Consider the following 13,628-nt stretch of genomic DNA (forward strand, 5'->3'; position numbering starts at 1 on the left):
GAACTGGATCTCCACCCTTTTAGACAAACAAAAGGATAGAATAATAAAATAATTCAGCTGTCACACATTTCTTCTATCTCAACGAAAATGGAGGTTAAAGTAAGGTTGAAAAACTATAAACCTCTTACCCTGTTGCATCACAATCCAGTTACGCTTCATGCAATGTTCCCATTGAATTATCCTCCATGTTGAAGTGAATGTGGTGGCCTTGCCACACGTGGTCACATTTGGTGGGACTGCCCACTCATTCGTCCATTTTGGTGGGATGTGGGTAACATGAATCCTTCCATACAAGGTGGTAATCTCCGATATGTGCTCTGGATGATTTTATTTCATTGTACAAAAGAACCAATAGGCCAGATATAAGAGGTCTGTAACCCCTCATCTGCTAAACGCAGCTAAATCCTTGATTCCTGTTTGTGAGGGCAAAAAACATTCCCCTCACTAATCCAATGGTTACACAAGGTGGATGATCTATAATGGAAGAGCTAATGCATATAGCTATGGGTTCTAGTGATAAGCACTCTAGTATATGGGCCTGTTGGTTCAAGTTCAAGTCCTCAACTTTGTAAGTCAATACTATTTCAGGTTTCTAACATGTTGTTAGCCCTATCATTTAGCCTTTACCATAGGACACATCTGATCAGTTCTGGCTGCATTGCATCTGATCTATCCTCTATTTTCCATCTTCCTTTTCTTTCTTTACTTTCTTGTTCCTTTCCCTTTGGGTTTCCCCTTATTTCATTTTCTTAAAAAAGTGTCTGGTGAATTATGAATATATTACTCCAGATGCCAGTGGGTTATTACATGCAACCTGTATTCATGGTGGCTGTGTATTACACCTATTCTGCTCATGTGCAGCATAAAGGGCCATACACACGATACGAAAATCGGATGGAAAAATTCATACGACAAGCTGTCTGCCGATTTTCGGATTGTTAGTACGGTGCTTTCGACAGCCGATTTCGCTTTTTTTCGCCAGCAAAAGCTGGATGTGCAGACTATAAAATTTTTGTCGGATATCAACTCAACATCCGATTTTAAGTTCATTAGGACAGTGGTTTTCTTCCAAAAAAAATCGTAAGAGCAAGGCTATGCATGCTCAGAAACTAAAGAATACATACAAAACTATTCAACACATTAAGTCACTTCTGAGGTTGTATTCTGTCGTACGTATTCGTATTGTGAGTAACCTCTTCACTTGCTACATGAGACTAGCATGCCACAAAAAAACGGACGTTCGGTCGGCCGAAAATTTAAGCGTGTGTGCGAGGCTTAATACACACTGGGGTTGATTTGCTAAAACTGAAGTGTGCAAAATCTGGTGCAGCTGTGCAAAGAAACCAATCAGCTTCTAGGTTTTGTTGTCAAAGCTTAATTAAACAAGATGAAATTAGAAGATGATTGGCTACCATGCACAGCTGCACCAGATTTTGCACAGTTTTAGTAAATCAACCCCATTGCATCTGTGTTTACTCACTTTTTGAGACAGCTTTGTCAGTTTATATTTTGTATTCTCTTGGTAATTTGCAATAAAAAAAATATTAAACAGAAAAAATAACGCACATACCGGATGCTGCATTTGATAGAACTGTTTCCTATGTCACAAAATGCAGGGCAATGTGACCATAGTAACCAAGCCCCTGTGGTAATTTGTGTACATTACCCTGCAACTACTTCAGAAAGGAAAGTCCTATCCACTGAGTATAATATATAAATAGATTATTTTTTCAGCAGCCAGGAATTACACGCTGTATATTTCCCAGCAGGGAACATACACTACATTCATTTTCATGCCTGCAGGGCATGGATTCTTGCCTGCACGTGTCTGTGCACCAGAACAATACAAATAAATGATTGTTTGAAAAAGTTTTCACTACCTCATCTGTTATTGCCTTCTGACCCCCCTAGTACTTTTGTGAGAAGTAAAAACTAAACTCAGGCTTAGCTAATGTATTTTAAAGGATCGTTCTGTACTTGACATGGATGCTTGCGCCACTCCTACTGGAGTCTGCAAAATTATTTTGCTGGAGGCTACAACATTCTCTCCCCATTTGTTGGGAGTTAACGAAGGAATGAATCATTCACAGAAGTGGATGGAGCTTAGTGGTGCTGAGCCACAGCATGTTGCTCTAGCCTTTGATGCAGACTGGTTGGACTTGTTCCTAGATGATTGAAGAACCGGTTTGACTGGCTTCATATGCCAACAAATTCTGGTATCATTCCATGTTACACAGAATGTAGAAACCTGCCCAGCGAGTTGAATGAAAAGCATATTAGGATATCCATTGCACATTGTATATATGTGAGGTGTAGCTCCACTTACATACACACCAGCGGCAGCTGCCCCAGGATGGTCCAGGTTACATTTCACCATCTATGTGTAAGCCTGCAGCTATAGGACTGACAAATATCATTCCACAGGAATATTACACAACTGTAAGTAAGTTATTATTACTTTACTAGGGAGTGGGTTTTACTTGTTACACTAAGTATATATACATTTTGCATATTTATGTACAGTCTTCCTTTACAGAATACAACATATAAGCAATTTAGAGTGTTTGATTTCTTATAAAAGTGCACACCACCATAATAAATCATTTACAGTCACTCAATATGAAACTGCAAAATGTACATTTTATGAAACTGCAAAATGTACAATTTATGAAATCTTTGCAGTACAATAATGTTGTCAGTTATCTTCTAACAATAGAAAGACATTACCACATGGGAAGTCAGTGCAGGATGCAATGACCATACCATACTGGACACAACTCGGGGTAAAGTGATATGACCAACAAATAGCATACATAGAAGAGAAGACAGGTCTACAGCTAAGCTATAACCTATTAACCCCACAACTTGTGTATTATGCTCCAGATAAACTGTATAGGAAGGCACAAAGGCAGGTTTTATCATGCCTCTGTGTCCTGGAACATTCTTTAGCTTAGGACAATAGGCACTTTCAGATCATGTTGTAAGGCAGAAATAAATTTCCTAATCTCCATCCGTTTTTCACATATCTGGAATACTCCATTGCTCCATTATCATTAATATTATTAAATTAATAAACAATTTTGGACATTTTGTAGATAAAACTTTAAATATATTAACTTCTGGTGCCTATTAGTGTCCATACAAAATTATAAAAAAAATGACAGATCTTTAAAAACATCTTTTCTCTTTTTTATTTTTGCAAATGAATTATTCTTTAAAGACACCACTAGGTTATATATTAATTCATGGATAACATTTTATTAGTTCCTCTAAACCAAGGCATGTGAATAATATAGCAGCACCAACCCCGACCTACCATAAATAATAAAGTGGTCATTGAGCGAAGTTACATTTTTATCTATTTACAACAGGATAAGACTCTTCAGTGTACCTCCCTATTAAAAAATCATATTTCTCTGTGTTTAAAAAAAACTGCTATTGTTTTTATTGGCGATTATCTCTTGGGAAACAAGGACTTTGATCTTCTCCACTACATGAAAGATCTGTGATAATAGGTGATAATGGGAATAGAGCAATTTCCCATTGTCATAATTCTCTGCATGTTCTGTAGAGGTGTGGCGTTGTAGCCATAAAACGTAGGCATTTCATTCTTTCTTGTTTTCCTTCTGTTATCAGCACCATTCATAGGACAAAAATGATACAAAATAATTAAAAGCAAAGCATGTATTACATGATTTAGAAATATAGAGGTCTATGTGCCTTGTGCAGGCTATTCTGCACTTTTATTCAAAATAGTCTTTTAAACAGTGTTATAAATGAATGTTGAAAAACAAAATATCTGCATTTATGTTCTATCCAAAAATCTTTTTTTTTTTTTAATCAAATGATCATATTATGATCATATTGCATTTATAGAAGCAAGCTGAGACACTTGGCCATCCTGAGTAGAAAAGTCTTTCTTGGCACCATGCTGCAGAGCAGGACCTTTGCTTTCTGTGTGGAAACAGTGTTCCCTCTGCAGAGGTTCAGGTTCTGCTGCACCAGAGCTTGAGCTCTCCAATCAGTGTAAACTTTGCTCATAGGAAGTGCCAACTCTGACTCACCTGGGGACACCTCAGAGCTCTGCAGAGAGACCACTGCTTCCACACAAAGTGCAGAGGTCCTTCTCTGCAGTATGCTGGCAGAGGACAGGTTTTTCCACCCAGACTTGGGCTGATTTCCTAAGAAAACAAAATATTTGACTTTAAACACCTTCTGTTTTAATACACCTGGAATATATTTAACTAATTTAAAGTAATGTTCAGACTTTAAACACCTTTTGCTTTAGACTCGGTGCACACAGGGACGCCTTGTCAGGCGACCTAGTCGCCTGACAAGTCGCCTCCCGTTCTGTGCTATGGAACCGTTCTAAGGGGAGCGACGCAAGTCGCTCCGACTTAAAAAAAGGTTCCTGTACGACTTTGGGGGCGACTTGGGGCGACTTGCATAGACTTCTATACAGAAGTCGTTTTGCAAGTCGCCCGGGCAGTCGTGTGCAGGTCGCCTCGGTGAGGCGACCTGCGAGTCGTGCCGCCTCTGGTGTGAACCGAGGCTAAATGCACCTACAATTAATTTACCTGGTTCTAAACTGAAGTCAGTTGGGCTTGAAATCTCCAACAGTTTTGCAGGAAGCAGGCTGGACACTGCAGAAAATTAGTTATTCAGTATTAGCCGGCATTAATGTGCTTGTTAACAGTGAAATCATATTCCCTTTAAATTGGTTAATTTCTGCATACCCAAGTATTCATTGGCAGTTGAAAGGCTGTCTTTAAGATACAGTTATAAAATACACATACATTCACAAATGTTCATTTTAAGGTTTTATTTGCCATAAAATGTGTAAAATGTTTTATAATATAAGAATAATACTAGAAAATGTATTGTACATATAAAAATGTTTCTACTACGCAAAAAATAGTTACAGTCGGAAAATATGCTTGTATTGGAAAAAATGTGAAACAAAACATCTGACTCCCTTTGAAATCTGAATTCTGTCCTTGAGCTAGATTAACATGTGTATAACTGCATAGAATAATCCATGTAGCATTTTTCCAAGCAGATAAAATTCTCTACCCTCTAGTTTTTGAAGTGTAACACCATTTTTTTTTGTTGTCTTGAGATATATATATATATATATATATATATATATATATATATATATATATATATATATATACAGTGTCTCACAAAAGTGAGTACACCCCTCACATTTTTTGTAAATATGACACTTTGCTACAATGTAAAGTAGTGAGTGTACAGCCTGTATAACAGTGTAAATTTGCTGTCCCCTCAAAATAACTCAACACACAGCAATTAATGTCTAAACCACTGACAACAAAAGTGAGTACATCCCTAAGTGAAAATGTCCAAATTGGGCCCAAGGTGTCAATATTTTGTGTGGCCACCATTATTTTCCAAAACTTCCTTAACCCTCTTGGGCATGGAGTTCACCAGAGCTTCACAGGTCGTCACTGGAGTCCTCTTCCACTGATCCATGATGACATCACGGAGCTGGTGGATGTTAGAGACCTTTTGCTCCTCCACCCTCCATTTGAGGATACCCCACAGATGCTCAAGAGGGTATAGGTCTATAGACATGCTTGACAAGTCCATCACCTTTACCCTCAGCTTCTCTAGCAAGACAATGGTCATCATGGTGGTGTGTTTGGGATTGTTATCATGTTGGAATACTGCTCTGTGGCCCAGCCTCCAATTGGAGGCAGTCATGCACTGCTTCAGTATTTCACAGTACATGTTGGCATTCATGGTTCCCTCAATAAACTGTAGCTCCCAAGTGTCGGCAGCACTCATGCAGCACTCATGCAGCCCCAGACCATGACACTCCCACCACCATGCTTGACTGTAGGCAAGACACACTTGTTTTTGTACTCCTCACTTGGTTGCCATCACACACGCTTGACACCATCTGAACCAAATAAGGTTATCTTGGTCTCATCAGACCACAGGACATGGTTCCAGTAATCCATGTCCTTAGTCTTCATGTCTTCAGCAAACTATTTGCAGGCTTTCTTGTGCACCATCTTTAGAAGAGACTTCCTTCTGGGATGACAGCCATGCAGACCAATTTGATGCAGTGTTCGGCGTATGGTCTGAGCACTGACAGGCTGACCCCCCACCCCTTCAACCTCTGCAGCAATGCTGGCAGTGCTCATGCGTCTATTTCCCAAAGACAACATCTGGATATGATGCTGAGCACATACACTCAACTTCTTAGGTCGATAATGGCGAGGCCTGTTCTGAGTGGAACCTATCCTGTTAAACCACTGTATGGGCTTGGCCACCATGCTGCAGCTCAGTTTCAGGGTCCTGGCAATCTTCTTATAGCCTAGGCCATCTTTATGTAGAGCAACAATTCTTTTTTTCAGCACCTCAAAGAGTTCTTGATTATTTGCAGTTTTCATTGTGCATATTATAATAGTTCAAATTTGCTGTTTGCTATGAACAAACTGAGAACACAAAAAGTGATATGTCTGTAGTATCATCCCAACTGTGCACAGCATACATGCTTGTGTCCAAGGTGTTCTCATCACAATAAATTCAATTTCAATACTTCCTTTTGACAAAATAACTGGGGCCAATTTACATACAATTTAAATATTACACATAGCAATGAGATCTATTGTTGTGTTTCATAGAGTCTGATTGGTTTAAGCCCTAGTTCACACCAGTGCGGCTCTGAAATTGCAATACTTCAGCGAGATTTCAAAGTTGCAGATCATTTCATGTCACTGTGGCTTGCGACTTCACTGCAACATGATTGGCGGCAATTTGAGCAGTTCAATTTCCGGCCATGAGGTACGACTCATGCGATCATGCGATTTGGAACTGTCAAATTGAATGACAAATCACACTGGTGTGAACGAGGGCTTAATGTCATTTTAAAATGTTATTATCTTGCTATCCTGCCTCATGGTATCCAACCTATCAGCCACGTACACTGCACTCTCCTAAACTGTGATTTTAACATAACCACTATGCAATAAACATCTAAGTATCGGTAAATAAAATAATACTATGAAGTAAACATTATTATATTGTAGGCATAAAAAAAACACCTGACAGAAACAATGCCAGTAAAAATATAATATTTTCTCATCAAGCGTCACTTTCAAGCACCATTATGAATTACAGGATTTGCTTTTACAGTACATTGCCATGGTCATCATAAACATATTTAACAAAGCTTTCAGTAGGTGCTGTAGTTAATTCAGGAAAAACAGGACTTGCAGAACTGAATATTTTTATGTGCTTATTGCCCAAGTTTATCTTTCTACATGACATATACAGTATATTCAAATAAATGTCTCATTGAGCAGTTTTACAACCTATTTGCACATCCAATGTGTCTGATTACTACAGTTTGAATGTGGGGTTTAAACAAGTCTATTTAAAAAAACAAAAACCCTGATACACGTCTCTTAACATTACGTGCTATTACTTATTATTTGACTTATCCAGGGCCGTGCTGGGAGCGGATGTTCCCCAAGGTGTACATCTTTGCCTTGGGGCGGGACAAAAATGGCTGGTAGGTATAATTATTAGGTAATAGTAAATAATGTTGAAAGGTGTATTGCATTTGATCAATATATTCTTATTTATAATGCCCCTACGTACACATAGCCAGTCAGGCCTGTTAAAAGTTCTCAGTGAGTTTGAACTTGCAATTTTTTTAACAGGCTCCACGTCACTGAAGAGTCTCCCCCACTGTGCCTGCTTGTTGAACAAATGCAGCAGCCAGGAAGGGAACTCAGAAATGCTGAGCCTGTGGATTTACCAGACTCGGTTATCTTGAGCTGCACTGAGGATAAACTTTCCAATATGGACTCTCTGACCTCAGTGCCCCCCCCCCCATCATTCCTCCATGAGTGTTGTGTTAGGTAGCTGCCTTAATTGGCCTCATGGGTGGCAGAGCCTTTGACTTACCCTCAATAAATTAAGCTCTCAAAGTTTCTTGAACAATACAATACATATTTTGCTCTCAAATTAATGTATTTATTAGTTTATAGACTATCATGAGCATGGGTACACAGCCTGAGTATTAAGACACATACTGTATGTATCACAGACACCTGGCCAGGACCACCCATCTTTCCATACAAGATTTGCTCACTCCCCAGATAATCACATTTAACCACCCAAAATGTTCCATAAATAATTGCTTACTTAAAGTAAATCAGTCATTAGAAAACTGCATAAGCTAATGCTGGTTTCCTGAAAATTATAGCTGTCTGTGTATGTCATGATATATTTGTGGTTTTAACATTGCTCAGTTATTTACTAATCAGGATGATCACGCCACCCACCTGTGTGTGAGAAGTATATTAATGAGTATGTGGTAATGGCAGTCAGTTATGATTAAGGTCACCTTGTTGGCAGAAACACGTCAGCATAAATGTTTGGAACTCTATGTTCTCTTTGAAATAAACATTCCCAAAGATTTCCTACTTTATACTGGTTTTCTTCAATTCTCTTTATGGACTATGGGCGGACAGGAGCCTAGGGTGTTTCCAAACAGCCTAAGTAAGACAAGGAGTTTGAACCATTTCGGCATGTTTGGTGTCTGACTGTGTCTGGTTAAAATGAATATAAACCCTAACAATGAGCATCTATTACTATCTCCCTTTCGATTCGTTAAATATACCATTGAAGGCGATTTGCTATATCAGTTTGATATAAGAGTACAAAAATCTTGTTGATGCTGTCATAAATCTTATGAGCTGATAACTTCTTATGCTGTCCCCCTGTGCTTCATTCTTATTAGTTACATTGTAAATGATCAGGTACTGATTAAAAGGGAAAAAAAGCTGGGAAAAAAAAAAAAAGAAAACGAATGCAGCCACCACATCTGAGGACTTGAAGACTAAAGTATATTACATTTGTTTTTCTTCAGTTTAGATAAACTTTAAATACCTCTAAGTCATAGGTCAAAGATAGGTTGGAATTCCTTATTTCCATACTTGCTCCAGGTCAGTCACTCACAAAGCTGTGCAGTCAAGGCATAAGCATTTAACCACAGGTATCCACCATTTTCAGAAGAAGAGTATATATATATATATATATATATATATATATATATATATATATATATATGACAGGTCTACCTTAAAGGCTCCTTGAAAATCCATTTTTACTTTAATACAGATAACTACATATAGAAAAACCATGGTTTGGGTTTTAAGTTGGTTAGAAACTGATACATACTGCACCCACTATATATAGGGTTAGGGCTTTTTTTCCCTAAACAATAGGTGCAGGTACTCTCGCCACTCTGACCTACCCCTGAGCACCGTCCCTTATCCCTATCAACCAGAATCCAGAACCAAGTATAATTTTGCAGGGATAAGTAATTTGTACAGAATTGGTTAATGATAATAGACCCCCTCAGCAACAACAGATCCCCCAGGAACACAAGCTCCTTCCCAGCAACAATAGTCCTCCACCAACAATAGATACCCACCAGCAACAATAGATCTGCCCCTGCAGGAAACAAAAGATACCCCAGCAGCCAGCATCAATAGACCCTCCCCCATCAACAGTGGATTCCACCCTTCCCAAAAACATAAGGACCCCAGAGTAAAAGATCTCCCTCCAGCAACAATAGATTCCCCTGCAAAATAATAGATCCCTCCAGCAACAATTGACACCCCCCCCCCCCGGCAACACTACAACCCCAGCTACAATAGATCCTCAGCAGTCAGCATCAATAGACCCTCCAGCACATCCCAGCCCCCTTTGCCAGTACATACATTCTGTGCAGGAGGTGCAAGAACTGCATTCCCCATGTTTCCTGCTAAAAAATAAATTAAAAAAATGTATAGGTTTCCTTTTATCAGCTGCTACTCTGCCCATTTCAGTAATAACATACATCAAAGGTTTACAAGCCACTGTCTTAGAGATATTTTTATTTTGGCCAGCTGTCACATTTATGTACAGTAGAAGTTCTGCAAATTACATGTAATGTTAAATATTAACCTCAATTACTATGTAACATAAAGACCAATTGTTTAACTTGTACCTTTTTTTTTTTTTTTAACTTCAGTAGATTTAAAGGACATTTAATCTTAAAATATAATTTCCACCTGCATTAAAATTCGTTTTTTTTTTTTAAATCCAAATGCTACATTACTAATGGTCAATGACTCAGACATCACATTAGAGACTCTAAGCATGACACAAAGCACATTGTGCACATTACACGTGTATCGGCCCCCCATTTACTTCTTCGATAAGCAATGGCTGTTTTGCTCTTGTGGTATGGGTCAGAACTCTGAGCAGTCACAATCTGAACAGATCTTTTTCATTTATCTGATATAAAATACAACAATCAATAAAAGTGTTTGCGTATTACAACCCTGTCCACCATAGAGGTAAATGGAGGCCATTGTGTGATATGTGTGGGAATAAACTATCAGCAATCATATTTTATTGTTCTGACTACTCTAAACTGATGACAGTAACATTGGATTGGCTGTCAGAGGTTAGTCCGATTCCTACAGTATATCTTTTGCACTAAGTGTAATTCTAGTGTAATTAAATAAACCAATTTATATTTATCTATCAAATTTAAAGAAATACTAAAGTCTCATTTTTTTTCTTTAAAAATAACACACATGTTATACTCACCTGCTCTGTACAGTGGTTTTGCACAGAGCAGCCTGGATCCTTTTCTTCTCGGGTCCCTGGCTGGCACTCCTGGTCCCTGGCTCCTGTTGAATGTCCCAACAGCAAGCAGCTTGCTATGGGGGCACTCTAGCCGAGCTGCAGCTCTGTGTGTCCATTTAGACACGGAGCCGCGGTTTGACCCCACCCTCTCTCTCTCCTGATTGGCTTTGATTGACAGCAGCAGGAGCCAATGGTGCCGCTGCTGTGTCCCAGCCATCAGGAGGGAGAGTCCCGTATGGCGGAGGCACTTGTGCACATCGCTGGACAGAGATTGGGCTCAGGTATTAGGGGGGCTGCTGCACACAGAAGGTTTTTTATCTTAATGCATAGTATGCATTAAGATAAAACATGTTCTGCCTTTACAACCACTTTAATTCAGTTACAGATAGACCCAAGTGGATTGCACCCCTGTATTCTTACTTCTCTGAGTCTAGTACAAACCACTTCTAAACAAAAGTCCTCACCACAGCAGTCATAATCCAATCAAAAGGGTCTAAGGCAGGAACCAGCCGAGATTCGAACTGTGTATGGGCAAGCTGAATGTAACAAGTTGATTGATCGATTTGCTTTGGTACAACCAGCATGCCTGGTTTTACCTATGATTATCGCTAACGGCTGCTATAGCTGCTAACAATAATCACTGTTTTCTCCCGGAGGGAGTAGACAATGGTCCAGCAGGAGGGATTCCCGCATCATCACTGTCTGTGTTGATGGGGGAATCAGATGAAGTTTGCTCTGTGTATGTCTGGCCTAAGTCGCTGTTTTCCCTATGATGTAACCAGGGCTTTTTTTCATAGGGAACTTGGTGGAACTCAGTTCCACCACCTCTGGCTTAGACCCCTTGGTGCCTGCTCACAACAATCACTTGTAAAAACAGAAGTCTGGTTTCTGTGTTTACAAGTGACAGCTCTGCACTCTGTATGTAATGCAATCCTTGTATTTAATGCCCCTTTAAGACCCTCCTACTGTTTTTGTGAAATTTGACTGAACACACCCATTAATTGATGTGATTTGGAGGGTGTGTGTAGGGGGAGGGGTTTTGTGGGCCGTGGTCAAGTTCCAGCACCTATTGTTTGAGAAAAAAAGCCCTGGATGTAACGTAATTGCATGAATTAAGAATTGAGTAGGGGGTGAAATAAACCTTTGAAGTAGCTGCAGCATGTGGGCATAGGATGCTGAGACTCTAAAAGATGTAAGAAGCCATTATATTTTTCGGCATTTATATAAAAGTGAAATATTCGTTTTTGGAAAAGGTGGACAAACTGCTACACATATGAAGTGCATGTGCATGCGCAGAGCTGAAGCAGCCACCCAAACCTTCCTGTCATAAGCAAACCTTAGGTCTCATAATGCTAAAGTTTGCCTGCCCCTTTCTAGTGGCCAGTGAGGCTGCCTGTCATAGTGATGGAACTATAAAAAAAAGTGTGTGGACAGGGCTTAGCAGAAAGCTCCAACACTGCCTGGAAGTGTCAGATCTTTAGTTATCAGAATGGCCTAACATTTGGCCAATACCTGGACATGGTCAAGTTTTGAAGGTGCTACAGGTATGCAGAGAAACTTTTAGGTGCCTATGCTTTATACCTGCAGCAGTTGGCCCCTCACCTCCAAAGGCAGAGTCTTATTAATCATATATCATACTGTATAGGACAGCAAGAAAGACTCCAAAGACATGCTGGTAGGTTAATTGGCTTCTGTCCAAAAATTGGCCCTAGTATATGAATGTGAGTTGGGGACCTTGGATTGTGGACTCCTTGAGGGTAGTGACCGATGTGAGTGTGCGATGTATGTGTGGAGCGCAGCGTAAATTGATGGCGCTATATGGGTACCTTAAATAAATAATAATATAATAGATGAGCATCTTAATGAGACACAATCTACAGGGATAGGGACAATTGTAGACACGCGCCCACACTCACTCAGGTTGAACTGGATGGACTGGTGTCTTTATTCAACCTTGCTAACTATCTATCTAACTATCTAACTATGACCTAGGATGGCCCAGCATTTAGAAATGACTTGGACATGATCAAGTCTTGAAGGCGGCTGTAGATATGCGCAGGAACCTCTAGATGCCTACACCTCAAACCTGCAGCAGTTGGCCCCTTCCCCCACCTTGACAGATTCTCTTTAATATTATCATACTGTATGTAGTGCACAAACCCTTAACTGGTCCCGCTATTTGTTGCAAGTTCTATTCCCTGTTAAGTGCAAGCAACTGTAGCTTCCCAGTCTCTATTCACAATAAACAGGCAGAAAGAGTCTTTTTTAGATTTATTGCTTATTAAACATGGGTAGGGTGCAGGGTCACCCTTGAAATACTCCAGAACTAGTACAAAAAGTAATGGAGGACTCTCTCTAACAGTGCTGTCTCTTATGGGTGCAACCACCCTCTTGAAGCAAGTGACTAGTGAACCACAGCTCAGGGGATTCCATTGTGAAAGTAAAGCCTGAGCAGGCAACTTGGAAATAACTTTCCCAAATGTTAGCTAGGGCAGGCTCTAGGATAATTTTCAGGTGTGTTACTTACTGTATCTTGGGTACTTGAATGCTTTCCTGCATTACCAGACAGTTTCTGTACTGTGAGCCTCCAGGTCAGATCCACTGTGGACTTCCTTCAGCTGCTTTCAAGAACTCTGGACGTGGGTCCCCTAGCTCTAGCTGAAGCTGGGACCCTGATGGCCTTTCCTAGTTTTCAGCTATGCGCCCAGAGGGCACAGCCCGCTGACTGGATCATTTGCCACAGGACAAGGACCCTGCTGTTCCAGGCCCCAATATATTTATACACACTTCAGCCCCCTACTGGCCATTCCTCCTGCCACTGGCTACGGAGGAGCCAAAAAATGAAATTTGCCTCAATCTTTTAGCAACCTAGCTAGGAGGGTGCTCTATGCATAAAGCTTTCAACTTTCAAATTGATATATAAATCATATATACTGGTATATATA

General features: G+C 39.9%; 1 protein-coding gene across 7 annotated transcripts in view; it reads left to right on the plus strand.

Annotated features, from left to right (window-relative positions):
• The first annotated feature begins 2,245 nt into the window (after positions 1-2,245).
• RBBP8 (RB binding protein 8, endonuclease) overlaps positions 2,246-13,628 on the plus strand; it is a 127,085-nt gene continuing 115,702 nt past the window's right edge. For 2 of the 7 annotated variants that reach the window (XM_073631462.1, XM_073631469.1), the window contains exon 1: positions 2,247-2,439. The gene's annotated coding sequence lies outside the window, so the exon portion shown is untranslated. Of the gene's footprint in view, positions 2,444-7,479; positions 7,547-13,628 lie in introns of all 7 variants that reach the window. The other 5 variants (XM_073631470.1, XM_073631471.1, XM_073631466.1 and 2 more) reach the window with 4 other exon arrangements.

The sequence above is a fragment of the Aquarana catesbeiana genome, linkage group LG05 (assembly GCF_042186555.1).
Source record: "Aquarana catesbeiana isolate 2022-GZ linkage group LG05, ASM4218655v1, whole genome shotgun sequence".
In the NCBI taxonomy this organism is placed as follows: domain Eukaryota; kingdom Metazoa; phylum Chordata; class Amphibia; order Anura; family Ranidae; genus Aquarana; species Aquarana catesbeiana.